Below are 25,042 nucleotides of genomic sequence, written 5' to 3'. Positions count from 1 at the left end.
TAAAGTGCAACTGGTCATGGGTGTCTGATCCTTTCAGTAAGTTGTTGAATTTGGTTTGTCAGTATTTTCTTGAGGATTTTCGCATCTATGGTCATCAAGGATATTGGCCTGTAGTTTTCTTTTCTTCTGATATTTTTGTCTGGCTTTGGTATCGGGCAACACTGGCCTCATAAAATCAGACTGAAAGTGTTCCATCTTCCTCAGTTCTTTAGAGGAGATAGAAAAGAATTGGCATTAATCCTTTTTTGAATGTTTGTTCGAATTCACTATTGAAGCCATTTGGTTCTAGGCTTTTCTTTGGTAGGAAGTTTTTGATTACTATTTCAATCCCTCCACTGGATATAGGTCTGTTCAGATTTTCTGTTTCTTCATGACTTAATCTTGGTAGGTGTATGTTTCTGAGAATTTATCTATCTCTTCCAGGTAATCCAATTATTGATGTGTAGTTGCTCATAGTAGTTTCTTACAATCTTTTTATTAATAGTGTCATTCCATCAGTTGTAATGTCTCCTGTTTTATTTCTAATTTTATTTATTTGGGCCTTCCCTCTTTTTTTTTAATCTACTAGTGGTTTGTCTATTTTGTTTATTCTTTCAAAAAATAAACTCTTACTTTCGTCCATTTTTCTGTCACATTTTTATTCTCTATTTCATTTATTTTTGTTCTAATCTTTATTATTTCCTTCCTTCTGCTAACTTTGGCCTTAGATTGTTCTTCTTTTTCAGTTTCTTGAGACGTAAAGTTAGGTTGATTATTTGAGAGTTTCCTGCTTTTTAAATATAGGCATTGATTGCTATAAACTTCTCTCTTAGTACCTCTTTTGCTGCATCCCCTAAGTTCAGGTATGTTGGAGGTTTCTGGTTGGGTTTTTGTGTTTGTTTGTTTGTTTTCATTTGTCTTAAGAGACTTTCTAATTTTCCTTTTGATTTCTTCTTTGACCCATTAGTTGTTCAAGAGTGTGTTTAATTGCCACATTTTGCAAATTTTCCAGTTTTTCTTCAGCTACTGATTTCCAGTTTTATTCTATTGTGATTGGAAAAGAGGAGAATGTATATTCTGCTGCTCTTTGGTGAAATGTTTTGTATAGATTTGTTAGATTAATTTGGTCTATAGTGTTGTTCAGATCCTGCTTCCTTATTGATTTTTTTTCAAATGCTATATTATTAAAAGTGAGATATTGAAGTCTCTCACAATTATCATATTATTTATTTCTTTTATCAGTTATGTTACATTTTGCATTGTATATTTAAGTGCTCTGATGTTGGATGTGTAAACATTTATGGTTGTTATATCTTTTTGGTAGTTGACCATTTTATCTTTGTATAATATCCTTCTTTGTCTCATGACAGTTTTTGACGTAAAGTCTATTATGTCCAATATAATTATAGCCAGTCTTTCTTTTGGTTAAAATTTGCAGCATGATTTGTTCCATCCCTTCACTTTCGGCATATATGTGTCCTTAAATCTAAAGTAAATGTTATGTAAACTTAATAAGTTGTCAAACTTAAGAAGTTTACATAAATTGATCCAACATAAGTGGGATCTTGTTTTTTTTTCATCCATTCAGCTACATAATGTCTTTTGATTGAGGAGTTTAATCCCTTTATATTTAAAGTAATTAATGTACTCCTTTTGATGGGCGAGTGCTTACTATAGCCATGTTTTTTTATTACCTTGTAGTTCTTCTGTTAATCCTTTTTTCCTTGCTGTATTCTTTTGTATTTTGTTTTGTTTTGTATTTATTGCCATACTTTGATTTCCTTCTTTTTTGTTATGGCTCTTCTGTATGTATTTTCTTTGTGGTTACCAAGAAGCTTGTATAAAACAACTCATAGTCATAACAGTTTATTCTAAGCTTTTAACAACTTAACTTCAGTCACATACAAAAGCTACACTTTTACTTCTCCCCCTACAACCCGCACACACATGTTATGTTATTGATGTCATAATTTACATCTTTTTATATTGTGTATCAATTAACGTTTCATCGTTATAATTATTTCAGTACTTTTGACTTTTTTATATTATGATTAAAATTTACCCACTACCATTATAGTATTATAGTATTTGACTTTATATTTACCCTTGCCAGCAAGTTTTATACTTTCATATGTTTTATTATTGCTGTTCAGCTTCCTTTTGTTTCAACTTGAAGAACTTCCTTTAGCATTTCTTGTTAGGCAGGTCTGATAATGATGAACTCCCTCAGATTTTATTTGTGAAGGAAAGTCTTTATCTCTCCTTTATTTTTGAAGGATCATTTTTATCAGGTATAGTATTCTTAGCAGGGGCCTTTTCTTTCAACACTTTGAATTTATTCTCATCTACTTTCTCTGGCCCGCAGTGTTTCTGCTGATAAATCTGTTGATAACCCCATGGAGATTTCCTGTATGGAATGAGTCACTTTTCTCTTGCTGCTTTCAAATTCTCTGTTTGTCTTCAAATTTCGTCAATTTAATTATGTGTCTCACTGTGAATTTCTTTGGGTTTACTGGATTTGAATTTGTGGAACATCCTTGATCTGAGTGTTCATTTCTGTCCCTAGATTTGGGAAGTTTTCATTCATTATTTCTTTGAATAAGCTTTCTCTCTCTTCATCTCTATTTCTCCTTCTTCTTACACTCCCATAATGTGTATATTAGTCCACTCAATGGCATCCTATAAGTCCCTTAAGCTTTCTTCATTCTTTTTTCTCTTTGCTTTTCTAACTGGATAATTTCCAGTGACCTGTCTTGAATTTCACTGATCCTGTCTTCTGTTTGATCTAGTCTGCTGTTGAACTTCTCTAGTTAATTTTTCATTTCAGTTATTTACTCTTCATCTCTACAATCTGTTTGGCATTTTCTTATATTTTCTATCTCTTTGTTGAAATTCTCCTTTTGTTTATATGCATTGTTCTCCTGAACTCACTGAGTACCTTTACGAACATCTATTTGAATTTTCTATCAGGTAAATCATATCTCTGTTTCATTAGGGTTGGTTTCTGGAAGATTATCATGTTGCTTTGTTTGGAACATATTTTCCTGTTTCTTTATTCTTGACTCTTTGTGTTTATGTCCGCACTCCCAATCTTCATGGATTGACCTTGTACAGGAGAGGACCTCACCAGTCAGACCAGCCAGAGATTCCAGGGGCCACTCAAATCCTCATGCTACATAAAACTGCGACCTTTGTTCTCACTGATCATCAGGCATCTAGAATATACTAGGTCTTATCAGAGTTCTGAGACAGATAAGATAGATGTCAATGCCTCTGGCAGCCCTCAGCACAATCAGAGTTTTGGAAGTATGGTCCAATTCTTTTCTTCCCTCACAAGAGAAAATCTGGAGCTAAGGTTTTTTCCTACCCAATCACTTTGCATTGAGCAAGGGAGTGGGGCTGTGGCATGTGTTAACTTACTATTTCAAACCACAGTCTCTGTCTCAGTAGCTCCCAGGTAGCTATAATATGCCAGATTTCATTAGTCCTCTTAGGCAGAGAAGACAGGATTCAGTGCTTTGGGAACCCTCCAAAAATGTTAGAGCATTGGATTCATTGTCTTATTCTTTCTTACCCTTCCCATAGAGACACTGGGAGCTCTTTTGTTTGTTTCTGCTTGTTTCCCTTGTGCTGAGCTGGGCTGCTTCGTGTGTTAGCTTACCATTACAAACCACAGTCATTGCTCTCAGTAGCCCCAGGTGGCCATAGTGTTCCTGGTTCCATCAGCTCTCCAAGGCAAGTGAGACAGAAGCCAGTGTCTCAGGTGGCCTCCAGAAAAAATTCAAATGCTGAATATATGGTCTTGTCCTTTCTTCCCTCCTCAGAGAGAAGCTGGGTGCTAGGATCTCCCTCAATTGTATGGCACCATGACCACGCCAGGGGTAGGGCCCTTGGCAAGAGGGTGTCCTTGTCTCTCTTGCTGGTTTTCATGTAGTTGGTTTTACACTTGCTCCAGGATGCAGGAGACTTGTGACTAGTTTCAGGATTTCTCACAAAGTAAATTAGTTTGTATTTTATTATAGAATCATTGTTTCCATTGAGGAAAGAAGGATCCAGGGCTTCTATTCTACCATCTTGCTGACATTACTGATTGAATTTTCAAATCATTGTATCTCCAAGAGCCTAGTATAGTGCCTAGTGTGAAATTAATACTCCATAAGAATGAATGAATGAATGAATGCTCTGGGGTTCAACCACTTTCTCCCATATTTTCCTGCAAGTGATTTAGCTTTCCATGGAACTTTGAGGAAATCCATTTGTTTGTCCTCCTCACCTGGATTAACTCCCACTCCCATTCCGGAGGAAGTGCTTTTATGCAAGACGAAGTGGTTCTTTCTGTGTGCGCGTGTGTGTGTGTGTGTGTTTACATGTGTGAAATGTTTACCATAACCCTGGTTCTTCTGACAGTAGTCAATTTATCAGAAAGAATTCTGCTTTCCAGTGTCTGTGCTATGAATGATAAAGTTCAGTGTTACGATGGTCAACCTCCAGCACATACAGATAGACTGAGGTCAAGTTAAGGGCAATAGAGTCAGGTGGAATAGAGTTAGGGAATGGTGAGTAATGGATTATAGCCTGCCTGCCTCTGTTCCTGCCTGTCAGCTCCACAGGCATTGCTGGGAAGGAGGCAAGGACTATGCTTTCTGAATGCTGTTTCTAAGGTACCAGAAAATTACTCCTAAATTAGCCCTCAGGTAAAAGCACAACTGGAGGCTCAAGTATATAGAAACTAAGAAAAATACAGAAATAGTAGCTTAGAGAACAGTGGAAAGCTGGGGAGAAAGAGAGACAGAGACAGAGGAAAAAAGATGTAGAGAAATTGTTTGAATTCTCCTAACACACTTAGGAAAAGCAAAAGGAAAATTGTATTCCAAATTGGCACTTTTCCCACAAACTACAGTTCATAAGGGGGTGTGTATATATATGTGTGTGTGTATATATATATATATATATATATATATATATATATATGAATACTGCTGTTTACTCATCAATTTATAGTGTATTTTTCACAGCTAATTTTGTAGATGAAAAACAGTAAATGTAAACGCACTATAAATGTAAGGTAACGTAGATCAGTGGATTTTTCTAAATAACTCATTAACTAAAGCATACTTTTCCAAAATAACCTGAAAAACCAGTGTTTTTATAAGTATTTTATTAGAAACTATATAGTTCACATATCAATATGCTTTCCTGCAATTCAAAATAGGCAAAAATGATTATTTCTTTATTTTAAATATCTCTGCACATTGAGGCAAGTTATAAAAATCAATGTCCCCACACATAAAAAAAAATAAGCTATGCTTAGACTTGTTTTTCTTGCCATTTGTCTTATTATTTTTTTCAGCTTTTTTAAGGTCATGCCATAGAGGTTCACAAGACGTGTACTGTTTAATAATAGAAACAGCACAGGTAGAGTAAAAATGTTTCCAGTTTTGATTTGTTTTGTTTTTCCTGAGGGTAGATTTTTTAGCACTCTGGAGAGTGCCTGGAGCTTGCTTGATATAATGATAATAATATACTCTCTAATAAGAAACCCTGGTTCTTTAGATGTGATCTCATTTATTTTTCACCATTCCTATGAGATGGAAGAAGGCACAGATTTTTGAAATTTCATGAGACACCCAGAGATAGTGGATGATTGAACTGGGGAAGTAATTTAGGCTCACTGACTCATACTCTACCAAAATTGAAGGAGACATGGGATCTGACCTATACTTGGCTCCAGACAAGTTTGAGCTTATGTCAGGTCACTGCATTTCAACCTCAGACACCATTGAGAAGAATATGAGTATGCTTCTGACATGGCCTATATTATTCACTCAACAAACATTCATTGAGCCCAAGGCTGGGTCTGAAACATTCAGAGCCAAATAAGACCAAGCCCTTGTTCTCAAGTAACTCAGAGATCAGAAGGAACAGGAGGGCACAGATAATGACAGTACCTCAAGAAAATTGAGTTCTACATTTTGTGCAAAAGTGTTACAGGCACAGGTAATTTTGCCAAAAGGAGAAGTGAAGTCATTACAGCTTTCACTGTGAGCCTTGAAAGGAATAATAGTTCACCCTGCAGAAAAGGTGGGAGGAAGAGAATGTGTTCAACACCCAAAAGCATGAAATGTCCAGGAACTTTTTGCATTTCTTTTCAGTATAAAATGTATATTCAAAAATTGTCATGATAGGTATTGTTTTATATATATTCAGTTAATGGTTTTAAATGTTAACATATGCTGTAGCATAATCCTGAGATACTCTTGGCTATTTCCCTTAATAGGGAAAAAAAAAAAGGAGAAAAATATACTTTAGCTCCTTCTTCCAAAAAAGAAAAGCTGAATTTATCCCAGTTGAATAGGAGGGAAATACATACATTATTATAAAATTTTTAAAATATTGACTCTTCTATTCAGACATATTTAACCTTATTATTGGGAATGGTTTTGTAAGAAAACATTATAACATTATTTTTTAGCTATCCAAATCTTAACGTCAGCTCTATGAGAATTCAGTCGCAGTGGTTTTGCTTCTTTTTTGTCCCTGATCTTTTGTTTTCTTTGGCAACGTCTTTTACAGGAATAGTTTGTCCATAGAACACACAGTCTCCCTAAGGCAGGTTCCAGGTGAAATCAAAGAGTGGGAGGTGGTATCTCCTGAGGGGATGACACATGTTGCTTGAAGGAATTGGTTTGCACTACAAAGGGCTTCCTGTGCAGTAAGGAGATGAATACAAGCTCAACCTTGGAACTCTGATCTTCTCTTTTTAAACGTCTGTACAAACAGCCTTTTCTATGACAACAGAGTCACACTATGAGACAGTGCCACCCACGTTTCTCAACAGAGTATGCCCTTGACGTCAGGTATGAATCTCTGGTGGGAATTCGTCAGGCTGAGCCTGTACTGTTGCAAACAAAGGTAGACAGACATTCTTGGGTCTTAAGAAATGATGTGTAGCTCTTTGCAGTTGTGTAAGTTATGATTGCAGGTCTTTGGAGTCAGATCCAGGTACTTCAAAACTGGTATTGTCTATTCCTGATTCACAACTATTGTTAGACCTCTTTTTGACTCTCAATTCCCTTGACTAAAACGGAGGAAGAAAACACTCACTTCACCAGATATTAAGGTAAAACAAGATAAAAGTATGAAATATCCTTCAAATATTAGATATTTTTATTCGTTAAATATGTATTTAATAATGTATTCATTCAACTAATATTTGTCACAAGCCATTAGTCATTCCCCTTACCTGTACCTGAAGAGTCAGAGAGTTATAGAAATTTGTGTCATGCCTGTAATCCCAGCACTTTGGGAGGCCAAGGCAAGCAGATCACGAGGTCAGGAGATCGAGACCATCCTGGCTAACATGGTGAAACTCGCATCTCTACTAAAAATACAAAAAATAGCTGGGTGTGGTGGCAGCCGCCTGTAGTCCCAACTACTCAGGAGGCTGAGGCAGGAGAATGGCGTGAACCCAGGAGGTGGGGCTTGCAGTGAGCCAAGATGGCGCCACTGCACTCCAGCCTGGGCGACAGAGCAAGACTCCTTCTAAAAAAAAAAAAAAGAAGAAAAAGAAATTTGTGAAAGTTATTGCATTGGAGATCTTTGGATGTGTGACTGTCCCTTATACAGGTCCTAAGAGTGAACTTCATGTGTAGATGTGATTATATAATAAAAACAAACAAACCAAAAACAGTTTCCTTAAAATCACGCAGCTGGTAAAAAGCCTAATCAACATTCTACCCAGAGTGTCAGACTCCAGTATTCACTTTCAACTCTGTTTTTGCCCTACTCACTCCCCAGAAGACAAGGCAGTAATTCACAGAGGACAATGATTGGTTTATTGGAATTTTACAAAGTATTTGTACCCAAGGGTGTTGTTCCTGTAGTAAGGGTGTCTCTTCTGATTTTTAAGCTTCTTATTGTTCACAACCATTACAAAAAATATGAAAGCCTGCTCTGAATTTTCCATCTCCAAAGAATTCGCAGGGATTGGGGATGAAAGCCAGGTGAAATAATCTCCAATTCCATCATCCTGCCCTACAGCAGACATAGCATAAATTTCTTTCCAGCAAATTAGCTGAAAATCTAATCATCTCTAGCTAAAAATATCTAAGCACCAAGTCCCCAGGCACAAACAGATCCAAGTTCAACACATAAGCTCAGCTATGCACTCACACTTCTATCCTTTAGGAAACACACTCATATCCTTTGAGAAATAGTATTTCTGAAGCACAAGCATGCATACTACCACACACAAAAGATATTCATCAAAGGCTTTAGTTTATTTATATATCCATTTGGAGAAAGTCCATAGGAGAATTTGCCAGGAATGAAGATGAAGAAGAGGCAGCAATGATTCATATTTTGCCCTCTTCTGCCCAGGAGAAATATTGATAACTATTCTATAGTTGTGCCATAGCCAAAAACAGTGGTCATCCTGATAATAGAATTCCAATGACAAGCCCTAAACTAGCTCTAACCTGGCACAGAGTAATTATACAAAAGGGCACAAAAACCCCAGAACATTGGATGGCTTTCTTGTTGCTGGCTAGATTTTGGACTCTAGCACTGGCTCTGGGACTGATTAATTGTGTAACAGTGAGCAGGCCCTTTGCCTGTGTTTTCTCATCTGAAAAATGAGGCATTTGAGAAAAACAGGAAGATTGGTGTTCATAAATAGCGCCCTACTACTTGGCCTTATACTCCTACTGTGCCTTGTCCACAACCCTCACAGTCCTCCCATACCCCTCCCCCACAACGCCCCTGTTCAGCAGGAACTAGCCAGATGAACTACAACACCCATTTCCCCACTTCTTAAAAAACAAAAAAGGGAGGAATGTTAGGCAACAGGGGTACCTTAATGACGTGATGAAGACAGATGCCCTGAATGTGACCTTCTTTGACTCCAGAAGGAGTAAATAAGCTGCTGCCAGGGCCCGAAGGCAAGGGGCCCATCCCCGTACGGTGGGGTCAAGCTGTTTGGACAAGTATGCGACTACAGCAAAAGTGGGACCTTGCATTTGACCCAAGACTCCTAGGGCTAAGCCATTGTGTTCATGTACATATATAATAAAGAGTTTTTGTAGGTCTGCGAGATGTAGGGCTGGAGCTTCTATGAGGGCCTGCTGAAGTAGTAGGAAGGGCCATTTTATTGTGGCATCTAAAGGCTCAGACAGAGCTCCTCGGGAGAGGTCATAAAGAGGCTTTGCTAATAGGGAATAATTGGGGATCCAGGTTCTAAAATATCCAGCAAGTCCTAAGAATGAGAGTACTTCTTGTTTTGTTTTAGGGACAGGAAGACCCCTAATGAAGTGCTTTCAGTCTAGGGTGATGGCCTTTGAGTTATGAGAGAGAAGGACTCCTAGATAGGTGACTTGTGTTGATGAGAGTCGCACCTTTTGAGGGGATACTCGGTAGCCTTTGTCTGGGAGGAAATTGAGAAGGGAAGTAGTGTTGGCCTGGGAGGTGGTTAGAGAAGGACTGCACAAAAGGAGATCATCTACATATTGCAGGAGGATGGATTGGGGAAGTCTCAGTGTTTTTAGGTCTGAAGCTAGGGTTTGGCCAAAAATGTGAGGGCTATCTCTGAACCCTTGGGGAAGAACGGTCCATGTCAGTTGTTATGACTGTTTGGTGTCTGGGCCAGTCCAAGTGAAAGCAAAGAGATCTTGTGATTGGTGGGAGAGAGGAATGGTGAAGAAAGCATCCTTGAGATCAACCACTGAGAAGTGTGTGGCGCTTGGAGGAATTGAGGACAAGAGAGTAGAGGGGTTAGCAACTAGGGGGTGAATGGGTTTAACGGCTTCATTAATGAGCCTGAGGTCCTGAACGAGGCGGAATGTGCCATTGGATTTTTTTACTGCAAGAATGAGGGTGTTGAATGGCGAGTGGGTTGGTCTAAGGAACCCCTTTCTGAGGAGATCAGAGATAACTGGTTGTAATCCCCTCAGACTAGAGGTGGGGAGAGGATATTGGGGTTGGCTGGGAAAGTGATGTGGATTTTTGGGGGAGATTTGTATGGGGGTGCATAGTGCTAACGAAGGGATAGTAGTATCCCAAGCTACAGGATTGACGCCTGTTGGGAGCAAAGGCAGAGGAGGAGCAGGAGCCTGGTATATGGAATCAGCAACTAGGGCAATGAGTGAGGTGGATTTTGGGGGGGTGGCTGGATTAAAGGTGATAGAGGTTTTGAATTTTGAGAGGATGTCCCTTCCTAATAGGGGGAGAGGGCATTGGGGCATGACTAGGAACCGATGAGAGAACATGTGACCAGAGAAGTTGCAGGAGAGGGGAGGGGTGGCTCTTGGATATATGGTTTGGCCTCCAACCCCAACTATAGGAGATCCAAAAGGGGAAGTGGCACCCCAGAATTCCCTTAAAACTGAGAAGGTAGCTCTGGTGTCAAGGAGAAATGTGATAGAGCATCTGTCTACTGTTAACGAGACCCTGGGCTCCTGAGCGGTGATGATCTGTGTCGGGAGAGGAGTCCCAAGGCCCCGTCAATCTTCGATGGCCAGACCTAGGAGGTCGAGTGTAGAGCTGGAGGCTGGCCCGGCTCCCCTTTGGGGGCCGGGGCAGTCTACGGCCCAGTGGCCAGACAGGTGGCATTTGGGGCACGGCTTGTTGGGGGGCCTGGGATTTGGGCACTGCCAGGCCCAATGTCCCTCCTTTCCACATTTAAAGCAGGGCCCAGGGGGCTCGTGTGTGGGCCGATGACCAGACGACACCTTGTGGCTGTGTGATTTTATTATGGGCTGAGAAGGGGCCTGGAGGGCCTGTGGTAATAATTGGTATTTTTGTTTTCTTGCCTTCTCGTCCCGGTTATGATATACCTTGAACGCCATTGCTAGTATCTTGGATTGGGGAGTGAAGGGGCCTCTGTCTAGCTTTTTTAATTTGTTTCGGATGTCAGGGAAGCTTTGGGTGAAGAAGTGGGACATGAGTAGTTGTCTACTGTCGGGGGTTTCAGGATCTATAGTGGTATATTGTTGAAGTGCCTTCATAAGGCGGTCAAGGAAAGCAGAGGGGTTTTCATGTTTGTCCTGTATTACCTCATGAGGTTTTTCAAAATTGACTGCCTTCTGAGCTGCTTTACACAGTCCAGCTATTAGGCAAGTGGCGAAATGGTCTCGGGCTGCTGTGCCGTTTTGTGTGTTATAGTCCCAGTTGGGCTCCTGTTCTGGCACCGCCTGCGCCCCCAGTGGCAGGGCTGGGGCTCTTTGGTGGACCTCATCTGCATGAGCGTGAGCATGTTCCCAAACTTGGCTATGCTCTTCAGGAAGAAGGGTGTTAGAAAGGACTGTGTAGATGTCATGGAAGGTGAGGCTATAAGCTTGGCAAAGGTACTGAAATTCTTTGATGTATGAAGAAGAGTTAGAGGTGTAAGAACCTAAACATTTTTCAATTTGAGATAGGTCAGCTATGGAGAAAGGGACGTGGATGTGAACGATGCCCTCTGCCCTGGCCACTTCTCTGAGGGGGGCAAGAACAGGGTGGGAAGATTTTGAACGAGTAGTGAGAGGGCTAAACGATGAGAAGAGGGCAGGTGGTGAGGAGGGTGAGGAGGAAATGGGGGGAGGGGAAGCTGTTGGGTGTTGGGGTTGGGCAGCAGCCAGAAGGCAGGGTGGGGGGTGGTGGTATGGTGGAGGTTCATCAGCGGGATCAAAGTCAGGGGCAGAGGGAGGGGTTGGCAGTTTAACGGTGGTGAGAAGTTGTTGGGGCTTGCAAGGGAGGCAAAGGTCGGGTCTGTCCCATAAGAGGAAGAAGCCATGAAGGTATGGGATCTCTACCCATTTTCCTGTTCGCACGCAATAGTTGTAGAGATCCCGAAGAAGATCAGGATCGAGAGAGCCATAAGGAGGCCATTTGTTTTGGTTGTCTAGGGGATAGGTGGGCCAATTTTGAGTGCAAAATTTAATTAGGTGTTTTGGTTTAATGTCTGAGGCGAGGCCAAGGGCCGACAAATTATTTAAAAGACATTGCAGAGGGGAGTCGGCCAGCAGGGATGCAGAGCCTCCCATAATGAGAGGAAGGAATAGACGGCGAAGAGCTAGGCAGGGCGTCCCCTGCTAGCCGCTTGCCACGGAGCGAGTCAGAGCCTCCGAATCGATCATCACCGAAACGGAAGGACTGAGGAACCTCTGAGAGGTGGGAGCCCGTGGGTCACCTGGTACCAGGATTTTAATGAGAGAAGGAGAGGGGCCCAGGCCGGAGATGCGAGGAGGAGAGGGAGAAAACTCCGTTCCCTGCAGGCCAAGTCTAGAGTAAGATTTACGGTGGCCGAGAGCAGGTGGCTGAGATGGGAGTTGGTCAGCTGGTGTTGGACACCAGGAGGGGAGACTTACCGAGGTGAGGCCGGTGTTGGGTGGAGAGGTCGGCGAACAGGAAAATGGGTGAAGACCGGCTGGGGTCTGGACTGAGCCCGAAAGGGATCGGGGTCCCACCGAGGGAGGTGGGGAGTCCCTATCTGAGTTACGGCACCAATGAAAGGGGCCGGGCAAGGATCAGACTACACCAGTCGTGGTCAAGAGATGTTTATTGGAGGTATCGAGCGGAGAAGGAAGAGAAGAGAGAGAGCTGCTGGTGTGCTGGGTTTTATATCCCTTGGGCCTACATGGGGCAGGCCCAAGGAAAGGTGGGAGATGCTTCTTTCTGATTGGCCCTCCTTTGGCGGGTTCAGACAGTGCGTGGTCAAGGAGGGAGAAGAACCTGGAACCAGCACCATTAAGGTACCCTGTTGCCTAACACAGAGTATTAGGGTTTTCCCCATCCCAGTCACATCAACACAACTTTTAGGCTTCCATGGTTACTATATAATTGTCTCAGTTGGTATTTGTCACTGATGTTGTTTAGAACAGCTGTAGAGGTATGCAGCTTGACTATTGGTGCAGTTTTTTATGAGACAAATAAACTTGGTCTTGAATAATTCTTTTTATGCTTGAGGTGTTCCTAATTGCTATATGTAATTAAAGAGCCTGAACATATAGAAGCTATGAGAAAGTGAGTTTAGTTTACTGAAAATAAGATCTCACCCGAGGCTTTATGTAAATGCCCGGGGCTTTTTAATCTTCACAGTTTTCTAAATCTCCTTCAACTTTCAGCACTCTGAGTGCAAAGTACATTGTTTCAATGCAGTATCTTGTATGTAAATTTCTCTCATCTTTTCTTAGTTGGCTCAGGCTGTTATAACAAGATACCATAAATAAGCTTATAAACAGCTTATTTCCTCCGAATAGCTTATAAACAACAAAAATTTATTTCTCACAGTTCTGGAGGCTGGAAAGTCCAAGATCAAGGCACTGGCAAAGTTGGTGTCTGGTAAAGGTCTGCTTTTTAGTTCAGAGACAGCCATCTTCTCACTGTGTCTTCACATGGTGGAGAAAGGGCAAACAAGCTCCCTTGGGCTGTTTTACAAGGGCACTGGCACTAATCCCACTCATGAGGGCTCTGCCCTCCTGACCTAATCATCTCTTAAAATGTCCCCCAATACCATAATTTGGGGGATTAAAGATCAACATACAAATTTTGGGGGGACACAAACATCCAGACCATAGCATCTCCTCAAATATCAAGGAATGACTATAGTACCTCTGTTTTCCAAGCATATGCCCATGAACTCTAAACACTGGAAAATTTGCCACATGAAGTATAAATCAGAACTTTGTCATGGAAGTGTCCATAAATGACTTGAAAAGAGTCTGCAAGTGTCCACATATGACTGTATCAAGTCAACACGCATTTTTTTTTTAACTACTTCGATATGGCAAGCAGTGTGCCCCATATTCACTGTGAAGGACTCACACAAAGTAAGAAATAGAAATACTGCTTCCTTCCTAGGAAAGAAATCTATAGAATCAGTTGCCCCCAATCTCAGCCAGACCTTACTTGAATCATTTCCTATAATGGAACTGCCCATGATTTCAAAGTAGCAGAGATATGCTAAGTCTGAGATGGCATAAATTTGGCCTGCTCGGTGGAATGTCTCGCCCCCATTCCTGTTTCCCCAGCTTCTGCCTGCCCCAGTTCTCCCACAGCTGGGTCAACTCATTTAATCTTCTACAGATCCAGCCTCACTATTTATTTTCAGAGCAATTTGGGTTTTAGCAGGATATAAATAAGTAGCCTCAAGCCCAATGCCTCCATTTATCTAGGCTTATTATAGCACCCCTTTTCCTGTAGGCTGGCCCCAGCGATGGGCACAGGCACTATGTCCTAGGCTGCCCTCGTTTCATTCTCAACGAGAGCCATTCTGTATTGTTTCCAGATCTCACCACCCTCATCCCATCCCTAATCCTGCCCCACTAATTTCAGTCCACATTGAAAACAGACAGAGTCATCAAAAATCAGTTCCCTGAAGGAGCAATTTTTTGAATGACTAATTCACTGAATGTAATAAATTTTCTAATGTGCCAATAATTTTGTTGAAACATTTATTTTGAGTATATTAAATTAATTTGGATATATTCTTGTTGAGACAATATTGAAGACACACTTTGTTTAGATATGATTAAGAATGTATTCTTGTTGAGTATATGAAATATGAATATTCTCATGAAACTATTCTTCAGGAACATACTCATAAGAAAACTAAATGACTCGTGATTTTCAGCATTTAATAAATTTGAACAGTATTTAAAATACAGCTGAGTAAAATACATTAATTGAAGATATTCAAAAGGACTATTTTTCAGTATGATATTTTGATAATTGAAAAATTTGATCAAGTGGTCATTTGACATTTGACCCTTTAGTGAATTAGCTTTCTGCAAATTGACTTGTCAGTGGGATCTCGAGCCATCTGGGTGCTGTGTTCATACTTCTATACTTACCAGCAGTCTTCCTGGATTTCTGAGTGTTTCCCACACCATCCACCTTGGTTAAGCTCTGCTACGTCTGGCCCCTGGTGTTGACTGGAGAATGCCATTCCCTGAAGTAGCTGGGTCTTACTTATGTGACTGAAACACCATTGCTAGATACCTTGCCCTACCCAAATGGTGCCACATAGCTCTAAGACCCAACTCCTCTTCCAATCTCCTGCTCGGCATCACTGGTGAATCTCGAACTATGACAGAACCAACAGGCTGTGCTCTTCTACTTTCAAAACCCAGATTTTAAATGTCTTCTAGTCTCTCATAATCATGCAAAGGGGATAAGAAAACTTGAAAACTCTCAGGGATATGTATTAGGATTGACTCACTATGTTGAAAAAAATCTTCTCTGGCTTTTAGCAGACTATCTGTATTAGAAAAAGCCTTATCATCTAGGGTATGATAGAAGTAGTTGGGCAAGAAAGTGGATCATTTTTAGCATCTATTTGATGCATCTTGGCTAAGAATAATATTTTTCCTTGCTTCTTTATAAAGACAAATATATATTCCTAAACAATTTGTGGGAGGAAGTAATCACATTTTTTTAATAGTGCACATCACCAAATTCAATTTTGGATATTATGACTTATCAAGAAGGCTTTCCTGGTCTTTCATAAACAGACTTCAAATAATTACCTTTATTTTTTCAAATAGACCTACATAAGTTGTTAGAGTAGTTCCACCAAACATCCTAAAGTCTTTTTTACGTTGCAGATCCTCATCCTCACCACAGATACAATGACTTTATATTAAATATCTTAAACCAATTAGAGATTTCTGGTATGGTATGAAACATTTCAAAATAATTATCAGTTATAAAAAACTAAACTCTAAAAACTTGAAGACTAACAGAGCTGTATTAATTTGTAAATACAGCCATTAAAATAGTAAAACCTTATTTTTCTTGGCACTCAAGAAAAATGCTAGTTTAAAAAGGCTTGATTTCTCAGATAAAAGTATTGTAGAAATTATTGAACTGCCACATGTATAAGGTATAGTTATCAGAAAAGCAAGTATATAAGGAGCAACGAGAACACATTAGTTCTTAGGGTTATTTTCTGTTAGATTGTGACAATGTGAATGGAATGGATGAGATCATGTGAATAGCAACAGGTGTTGGGGTCCAGTGAATAAACCATGATGGTCTACAGTGACCTTCTCCAAGGGTATCCATGTTTTATTCAGTATAAGTATTTTAACCTGGAAAAAAATATTTCAATTTCATCCATCATGATGGCATGCTTAACTGCCTTTTGGAGGCTTTATTTATAATAATGGTGTTCTAAAACTGACTACACGTTAGAATTATCTAATGATGTCCAGTTTCATATAGACTAAGTTAAAAAATTCTGAGTGTGGAGACTGGATCTTTGTATTTTTAAAATTTTCTCCAAGAGATTCTGATGAGAATCTAGAGTTGGAAAACACTGGTTTTGAGCATAATATCTACTGGATTCAAAAAATAAACTAGCTATAGCAATTTTCTTTCAGCTCTTCCTGCTAATGGAGCCTGGTCATTGGCTTTAATGTTCCTCCTTTTAAAACCCCATATCTGACATTGGCTTAGCTCAGAAGATGCTGAGCTTGAATTTGCTTGGGACTTATTTGGACAACTGGTCTAATAGCAAGTGGTTAAGCTAGTGGGTTTTCATTTAAAAAAACTCTATATGAATAATTTAATCCTTAAATGCTTTTATAGAGTTGGATATTGGCAGTTTGAATTTAATTGATTTAGAGACAAAAATTTGACCTTGAAATAATTTATAGGGCTGGGTATAGTGACTCATGCCTCTAATCCCAACACTTTGGGAGGCTGAGGCAGAAAGATCCACATAAATAATTTAGTGCAATCATATAAATGTAGGAATAGTGTAGAGACAGTTCTGCTGCAAAATATGGTTTGTGCCTTTCTTGTTAACTTTATTTTGTTATCTTCCTTATTTCTGTTATATGACTGGGACAACAGTGGGGATTAGGAGAGATGGACATCAACTCAAATAGTAGAGAAACCTTTACACCAGAGATGGACATCAATTCAAATAGTAGAGAAACCTTTACACCAGAGATGGACATCAATTCAAATAGTAGAGAAACCTTTACACCAAACAATAATTTGTTGATTTTGAGGGTTCCTGCGATATAATGCATGCAGTTAACTTCCTGGAAGCACAGTGTCCAGTCCACTGTACACCATTGATACTTGCAAGTTTAGCCAATGGAAAATTCTCTCTCTCTCTCTCTCTCTGTCACACACACACACACACACACACACACACACACACACACATACACACATATTTTGTCAGAGGCGTTAATGAATAAGAGCTAGCAAATGTAAGCTGTGTACCAAAACAAAATATATATATATTCACTTATGATATGAGCCTAATTATTTGATTCTCTAGACAATAGAAGATTATTTTGGGTTTTGTTGGGGGAGTTCTTTATTTTTATTTGTTTGCTTGCATGTTTCTACCAAAAGATGAACAGAAAACACACATACACGTACATATCCCCAAATTTATCCTGTGTTTAAATCTTATATTTTAAGAAAAAATACATAGGACTTACACTATCTGACTTCAAAACTCGCTGTAAAGACACAGTAATTATGACAGTTCATGACTGGCATAAAGATAGACATATAGAATACATTCTTTAAAATTGTAGGTGCAGCAAACCACTATGGCACATGTATACGTATGTAACAAACCTGCATGCTCTGCACATGTATCCCAGAACTTAAAGTAAAATAAAAAACAACAACAACAACAACAACAGCAACAAAAGATAGACATATAGATATTATAAATGAAACAGCATTAGAGTTCTTACATTTATGGGCAATTGGTTTTTCACAAAGATGCCAAACAATTGAATAGGCAAAGTTTAGACTTTTCAACAAATGGTGCTAGGACACTTGGATATCAATATGCAAAAAACGAAAACAAAATCTTAGGTCCTTTCCTCATACCATACACAAAAATTAACTCAAAATGGGTCAAAGATTTAACTGCAAGAACTAACAAAACTTATAGAAGAAAGTTTAGGAAAACATTACTGTGACCCTGCATTAAGAAAAGTGTTCTTAGATGTGACACCAAAAGCACAATCCATAAAATAATAAATTGGTAAAGTTTAACATCAAAGCAAATAACTAAATAAGTACATTTAATTTATAAAAGAAAGTAAATAAATAACTTTGTGCTCCAAAAGACATCATTAAGAAAGTGAATAGATAAGCCATAAACTGGAAAAGAAAAAAAAAACCTTTGCAAGTGATACATCTGATAAAGGACTTTTATATACAGGATATGTAAAGAACTCTTACAAACAAAACAACCTAATTTAGCCAGTTTTTAAAATGGAGAAAAGATTTGAACAGATATTTGATCAAAGATATAAGAATGGCTAATAATCACATAAAAAGATCCTCAAAATCATTAGACAAACAGAAATTAAAACCACAATGAGATACCACTACACACTGACAAAAATGGCTCCAATCAAAAAGATACAGCAATAAGTGTTGGTGAGGTTAAAAAATGAAACATGCATTGCTGGTGGGAATGTAAAATTCTAAATTTCTGTACAGACTTGCACAACGTGTTTGGAAAACAAAGTTGTACAAACTAATTGGAAAATAGTTGAGCTGTTTCCTTACAAATTAAACATAAACTTATAACACAACCCAGCAATTCCACTCCTAGCATTCTACAAAAAAAATTAAAAACATATGTCCCTACAAAAGCAGCTACATGAATGGTTACAGCAGCATTGTTCATAACAGCCAAAGACTGTAAGTAATCCAAATGTTCCTCAAGTAGAGAATGGATTAAAAATGTGGTATATAGTTCGGGTGTGGTGGCTCACACCTGTAATCCCAGCACTTTGGGAGCCCAAGGTGGGCAGATCACTTGAGGCCAGGAGTTCAATACCAGCCTGGCCAACATGGTGAAACCCCATCTCTACTAAAAATGCAAAAAAACAGTAATAATAAGCCAGGTGTGGTGGTGCACACATGTAATCCCAGCTACTCCAGTGGCTGAGGCACAAGGATCACTGGAACCTGGGAAGCAGAGGTTGCAGTGAGACAAAATCATGCCATTGCACTCCAGTCTGGGCGGCAGTGGGAACTCCATCTCAAAACAAAAAAAAAGTGGTACATCAATATAATGAGATCCTGTTCAGCAATATAAAGAAATGAACTCCTGATACATCCTACCACATGAAAAACTTCAAAAACAGTATGCAAAGTAAGAGAAGCCAGACCCCAAAGACTACATATTGTGTGATTTCTTTTATATAAATATCCATAAAATTTAAATCTATATAACCAAAAGCATGTCAGTGATTATCAGAGCTGGGAAGCTGGAGCTAGGAATTAACTAAAAATAGGCGTGAAGCAATTTCTGTGGGATATAATGGAACTGTTCTAAAACTGGATTGTGGTGATGGTTTCACAACTCTATAAATTTACTAAATATCATTGAATTGCACTCTTTACAATGAGTTAGCTTAGTGGAATGCAAATTATATTACAAAGAAGTTCTTTGTAAAAATAATTGCAGAGTGGGCCGGGCACAGTGGCTCACACCTGTAATCCCAGTACTTTGGGAGGCAGAGACGAAGGGATCACGTGAGGTCAGGAGTTCAAGACCAGCCTGGTCAGATGGTGAAACACTGTCTCTACTAAAAATACAAAAATTAGCTAGGCATGGTGGCGCACGCCTGTAGTCTCAGCTACTCAGGAGGCTGAGGAAGGAGAATTGCTTGAACCCACGAAGTGGAGGTTGCAGTGAGCCAAGATCACACCACTGCACTCCAGCCCGGGTGACAGAATGAGACTCAATAATAATTACAGAGCAGATCAAGATCTTCTAGCCCAAAGTTCACTGTTCAATTCTAGCTTACAAAGACATGCTTTATACATTTAGAGACAAAACATCCTTTGCCTGAAATCCCTTTTATTTAATATTCTTGTTGAAAGGCCACACTATCAAATATTCACTAAGTCATAACACATTTCTATTCCATTTACTTTAAAATTATGTTCCACTGTCAATTCATGTCTTTTTACTTTATAAATACCTGCTGCGATTTTCTACTCCCCTCTACCCCATGTATTTTATTGCTTGTTATCCTCTTTTTTTTTTTTTTAATTCAGGGCTACCAGTGCTAACACTAATAGCTAACATTTTTGAAGTATACACTCTTCTAAATTCTTTATACATTTGTGTTATTTCATTATTTCACCTTATTTTATTTAATTTCCAAAATAATTCTGTGAAGTGGTCATTATTGTTATCTTTTTATTATGAAAAGGCAACTGAGTCACAGAGAAGTTGCTCAAGGGCATCCATCTGTAAAGTGGTAAGGCCAAGATATGATTCCTCTACCCAACCTCTTAACCACTGAGCTGCACTGCCTCTCAGGAGCAGTGCAAGAGAAGGAGTGTTTTGCATTTTATCTTCCATATTATAATAGACATGTATATTTTTAGATAAAGCTCTCCAAAACAGGAATGCCCTGTGAAATCTATTAATATACTGCTCCTTTCCTCTAGTTTCTCTAAGACAAAACATGAAATATGTGAACACATTATATGAATTTGTTTTCCATTCCTCCAAAGTATTTGTTTGGTGTTGGTAACTGGAAAAAATTATAAATTCACATACTATATGAATACATATACATGTACACACTTACACATTTATTTGACTTCATTGTAGAACTTTGACATTAATCCCAATAACTAATCTCTTTATACATATTGTTTCATCTTGACATACATTTAAGGAAGAACAACCTGAACAGGGAAAATTGACTTATATAAGCACGTAGCTACTATAGATGTCTTTTTAGAAACTGATTATTGATATATAGCAGAGAAACTTAAAATCTCTTTAACTAACTTGAAGTCCTGACCATACGACTTCTTTACAAACAATGAGATGAGTACCGTGAGAGATGCTGCTTCCAGCAACTAAAGATTGAATTAAATAATTAACAAATACAGGATAAAAACAGGAGTACATTGTATACATTTTGTATTAACTAGGGTTTCCTAGAGAAACAATAGATAAATGATAGCTAGATAGCTAGATAGCTAGCTAGCTAGCTAGATAGATAGATAGATAGATAGATAGACTGATTAATAGATTCATTATAGAATTTGGCTCACATGATTATGGAGGCTGAGAAGTCCCAAAAATTTCTATTTAGAAGATGAAGAAGCTGGAAAGCCAGTGGTATAATTCAGTTCCAGTCAAAAGGCCTGAGAACCAGGGGAGCTGATGGTGTGAGTTCCAGTCCAAGGCCAAAGGCCCTAAAAGCAGGAGCACGGATGTTAGAGAGCAGGGAAAGATGGATGTTCCAGCTGAAACAGGAGTGAATTTGTGTCTTCTATGGCTTTTTGTTCTATTTAGGCCATCAGTGGATTGGATGATGCCCACCAGCATTGGTGAGAGCAATATTGTTTGCTGGGTCTACTGATTGAAATGCTCATCTCTTCTAGAAACACCCTCACAGGCCACCCATACCCCACAAAAAGTAATGTGTTACCAGATATCTGAGGATCCCTTAGTCCAGTCAAGTTGACATATAAAATGTTATACTTTCTATATTCAGGGACATGAACATCTGTCTAAATTCAACATAATTCATCTGTTAAAATGTTTGATAAGACCGACCGCAACTAGGGAATATGAGTTATGAGAAAACATAATTTTATTCATGATAAATTTCAGTATTAGGATTCATTCAGCATGTTAAAAGTTTACATTTTGTAACACATAGTCCTCTGGTAAAAATAATGTTTTAGCTTCAATTTGACAAAACAGCCTACAGGTACTTTGGACAGGAATTTATAGGGAGTTAATACCAACAAAAATGCCCTGTGATAGGCTATGATGATGGTACTGAATAGAGTTCAATAGAGGAAACAGACGAAAAAAACTCTCTTAAAAAGATTACAGTCATTTGAATTAATACAACATGTACAAAATGTAATGTTTTGGCATGGAACTATTGAATACAAAGTGTCCTCAAATCATTTGTTAAATTTTTGAAGGTTATGTTTCCTATTTAACCCAAATAAAATTCGATGTTGACACAGTGTGCCTCTAGTAGGAAAAGGAGAGTAAAGTAAAAGAAAATGAAAGAAAAGGAAGCAAGTGATATTAAAATGTGGCCTTTGGGTAAACACTTTAATTAGAATTTCATATTGAATATTTCTTAAGGAGCATATGAAATGTGAATTTTCAGGAACAAACCTCTGCCAAAAGCTGCCATATATCTAATTCTAAATATTTATCTTTGCTCAAACTGTACCACATTATATAGCTTGGAAGGCTAGCCAGAGGAAACAAGGCTAAGTAACTGTAATAGCAGTCTGTTAGAAAGGTTGGGTGTGTTATTGGAAATGCCGGTAGGTTTGCTTAGCCCATTTCAAGTGTTTCTCTGAGGACCAAAGGCTGCCTCACTAATGATGGTATCAGAAAAGCACAAGGCAAGCCAGCAGTCAACTGCTTTTCAATCTTCCCTTGGTTCATAAGATTTGCCATGATTTCTTCTAATATATATATATATGCTCTTTGGACCCATATTATAACCCAAATAAATTTGGCATGCCAATGTTCCTCTTCTTTGCTTTTTGAAAATCAGGATATTAATTTTTATGCATTTTGACTAACCCTAGTTTGAGTCTAAAACATCCCTCTATTTCTGGACATTGTGAGGGACTAGAGACCCCTCACCTCCAACTACCTACCATTTGGGGACCCTCGGGGAATATTAAGACTTTGGGACTTGGTGTGGTCACTCATGCCTGTATTCGCAGCACTTTAGGAGGCCAAGGTGGGCGGATCACTTGAGTCCAGGAGTTCGATACCAACCTGGCCAACATGGCAAACCCCATCGTTACAAAAATACAAAAATTATCTGGGTGTCATGGAGCACACCTGTAATCTCAGCTACTCAGGAGGCTCAGGCGCAAGAATCGCTTGAACCCAGGAGGCAGAAGTTGCAGTGAGCCAAGATTGTGCCACTGCACTCCAGCCTGGGCAACAGAAAGAGACTCTGTCTCAAAAAAAAAGAAAAAAAGAAAAGAAAATAGAAAGAAAAAAAGACTTTTGTTGGTCACTTCTGACATATGATTGAGCTCTCGAACAGCTCATAAATTTTTTAAACTGGTCAGGAAAACAAACTCTAAGCACCCAAAAGATATTTTCTGTGACTGTTTTTGTTGTTTTGTTTGTTTATTTTTGCCCTTTTTTGTTAGACACAAAATTTAAAATTGATTTTCCCATTTTTCTTTCATCCATTAATTGCACGAACATTTATTAAGTGCCTACTATATGTCAGACCTGTATCAGGTGTTGTGAATACAGCAATGAACAATCATTTACTCTATTCATGGTATGTTAGCTTTACCTAAAATCTCACACATCATACTGGTGCAGAAGACTTGAGGTATAGATGCCTGAATAAGGGAGTCCTGAGAGAAGTAGAAGACAGAGAATTCTAGATGCAACCCATGTATGTTCTTGTCTAAGCCATTTAAGTACAAGAAGATAGAAGACAGGATGAGTTATATCTCTTGTTCTAATCATGTCTATTCCTAAAATATACAAGCACCATATTTCCTTGAACAAAAACATCTGACGACTAGTTCTGACAAATACAAACAAATATAACAAAAGAGGATTTTATAAAATTGAAACTGTCAGATAAAACACAGGCTATTTAATTAAAGTACTTGGCAATCAGTGATGAAAGCTCCTGGATTCCTTTTAAAACCTTCCAAGTGCTTTTCAATGTAAGTTTCATCAGCCACTGTCCCAGTATGGGCCCCTGGTAGTAAAGAATGTGTATGTTCATCTTTGCATTGATTCCATTTTAGTAGGCTGATTGCTTATCTTGTATGCCTAAACTCCAATAGGAAGAGAGTATAACAAGGAGTGTCTGACCTCCTTTTTTGTCATGGCTGAGAATTTAGTTTTTCAGGTTTCTCTGGGGGTCTGTTTGGCCCAAAGAGGGTCCAGTCATTTGGTTGAGGTCCTAGGATTTTATTTTTGGCTTACAGATTGGTACCATAAGTAAGGTATTGTTATAACAAACACCTGAAAATATAGAAACAGCTTTGGAAATAGATATTGGGTAGAGGCTTGACCAGTTTTAAAGTGCATGCTAGAAAAAGCCTAGATTGCTGTGAATGGAGCATTAAGGGCAATTCTGGTGAGGGCTCAGAAGAGAAAAGCAGTATAAAATCTTCAGTGTTATGTATTATCTAAGTGGTCATGAACAGACTGTGGGTAGAAATATGGATAGAAAAGAGCATTTTGAAGACATCTTAGATGGAAATAAGGCATATCTTATTGGAAACTGAAGGAAAGGTCATCTTTGTTACAAAGTGGCAAAGAACTGGCTGAATTATGTTCATGTCCTAATCCTTTGTGGAAGGCAAAATTTAAGGGCCGTGAACTAAGACATTTGTTGGAAGAAATCTCTAGGCAAAGTGTTCAGGGTGGCGCATGGCTTTTCTTATCTGCTTATAGTAAAGTGTGAGAAGAAAAAAAATAGCTCAAGATTGAATTTACAATCAAAAGTAGAGCAGAAGGTAAAGATTTGGGAAACTTTCAGCTTGGTTATATTACGAACAAAAGTATGGCTAAGGAGGGAAAACTGAGGGTGTGGCCAAGCTACTCATTGATAAGGAAATTATTATGAATAGAGGGAAGCCAGATGCTATTGATCAAAACAATGGAAGAATAACTCTGAAGGCATTTTGGAGATCTTTGAGACTGCCACTCCCATCACAGGCCAAGAATGCCAGAGACTTGAAGGCAGAAGTTTCAAAGGAGGGGCCCGGGGCACCTGTGGAACCTTGGGACTTGCTGCCCAGGGTCACCTCAAGTCTCTCCTCCCCCCATACTCTGGTGAACTGCTCCCAGCTGTGGGGTTAAAAGGTATCAATATTCATCATTGAAGTGGTGCTAAGATTGCAAGCATGCAAAGTACACAAGCTGTGGAGGCATTGCTACCTCCACCTAGATTTCAAAGGATGACTCAGAGAGTCTCAGGGGGTCAGGCAAAGAAATGCCTCAGGAGCAGGGTGGCAGCAGAGAGTCTCCAGGAGAGCAATGCCTAGCAGAGTCGTGGGGTGGGGCCACAGCAAAAAGTCCCCACCAGGGCAATGC

The 25,042-nt window shown here is 39.1% G+C and overlaps 1 protein-coding gene across 1 annotated transcript in view; it reads left to right on the top strand.

Annotated features, from left to right (window-relative positions):
* Window positions 1–25,042, top strand: part of GPR149 (G protein-coupled receptor 149) — a 95,776-nt gene that overhangs the window by 35,575 nt on the left and 35,159 nt on the right. The gene's annotated exons all lie outside the window — the stretch shown is intronic.

The sequence above is a fragment of the Symphalangus syndactylus genome, chromosome 17 (assembly GCF_028878055.3).
Source record: "Symphalangus syndactylus isolate Jambi chromosome 17, NHGRI_mSymSyn1-v2.1_pri, whole genome shotgun sequence".
NCBI lineage: Eukaryota > Metazoa > Chordata > Mammalia > Primates > Hylobatidae > Symphalangus > Symphalangus syndactylus.
This window is presented reverse-complemented; position numbering and strand designations above follow the sequence as displayed.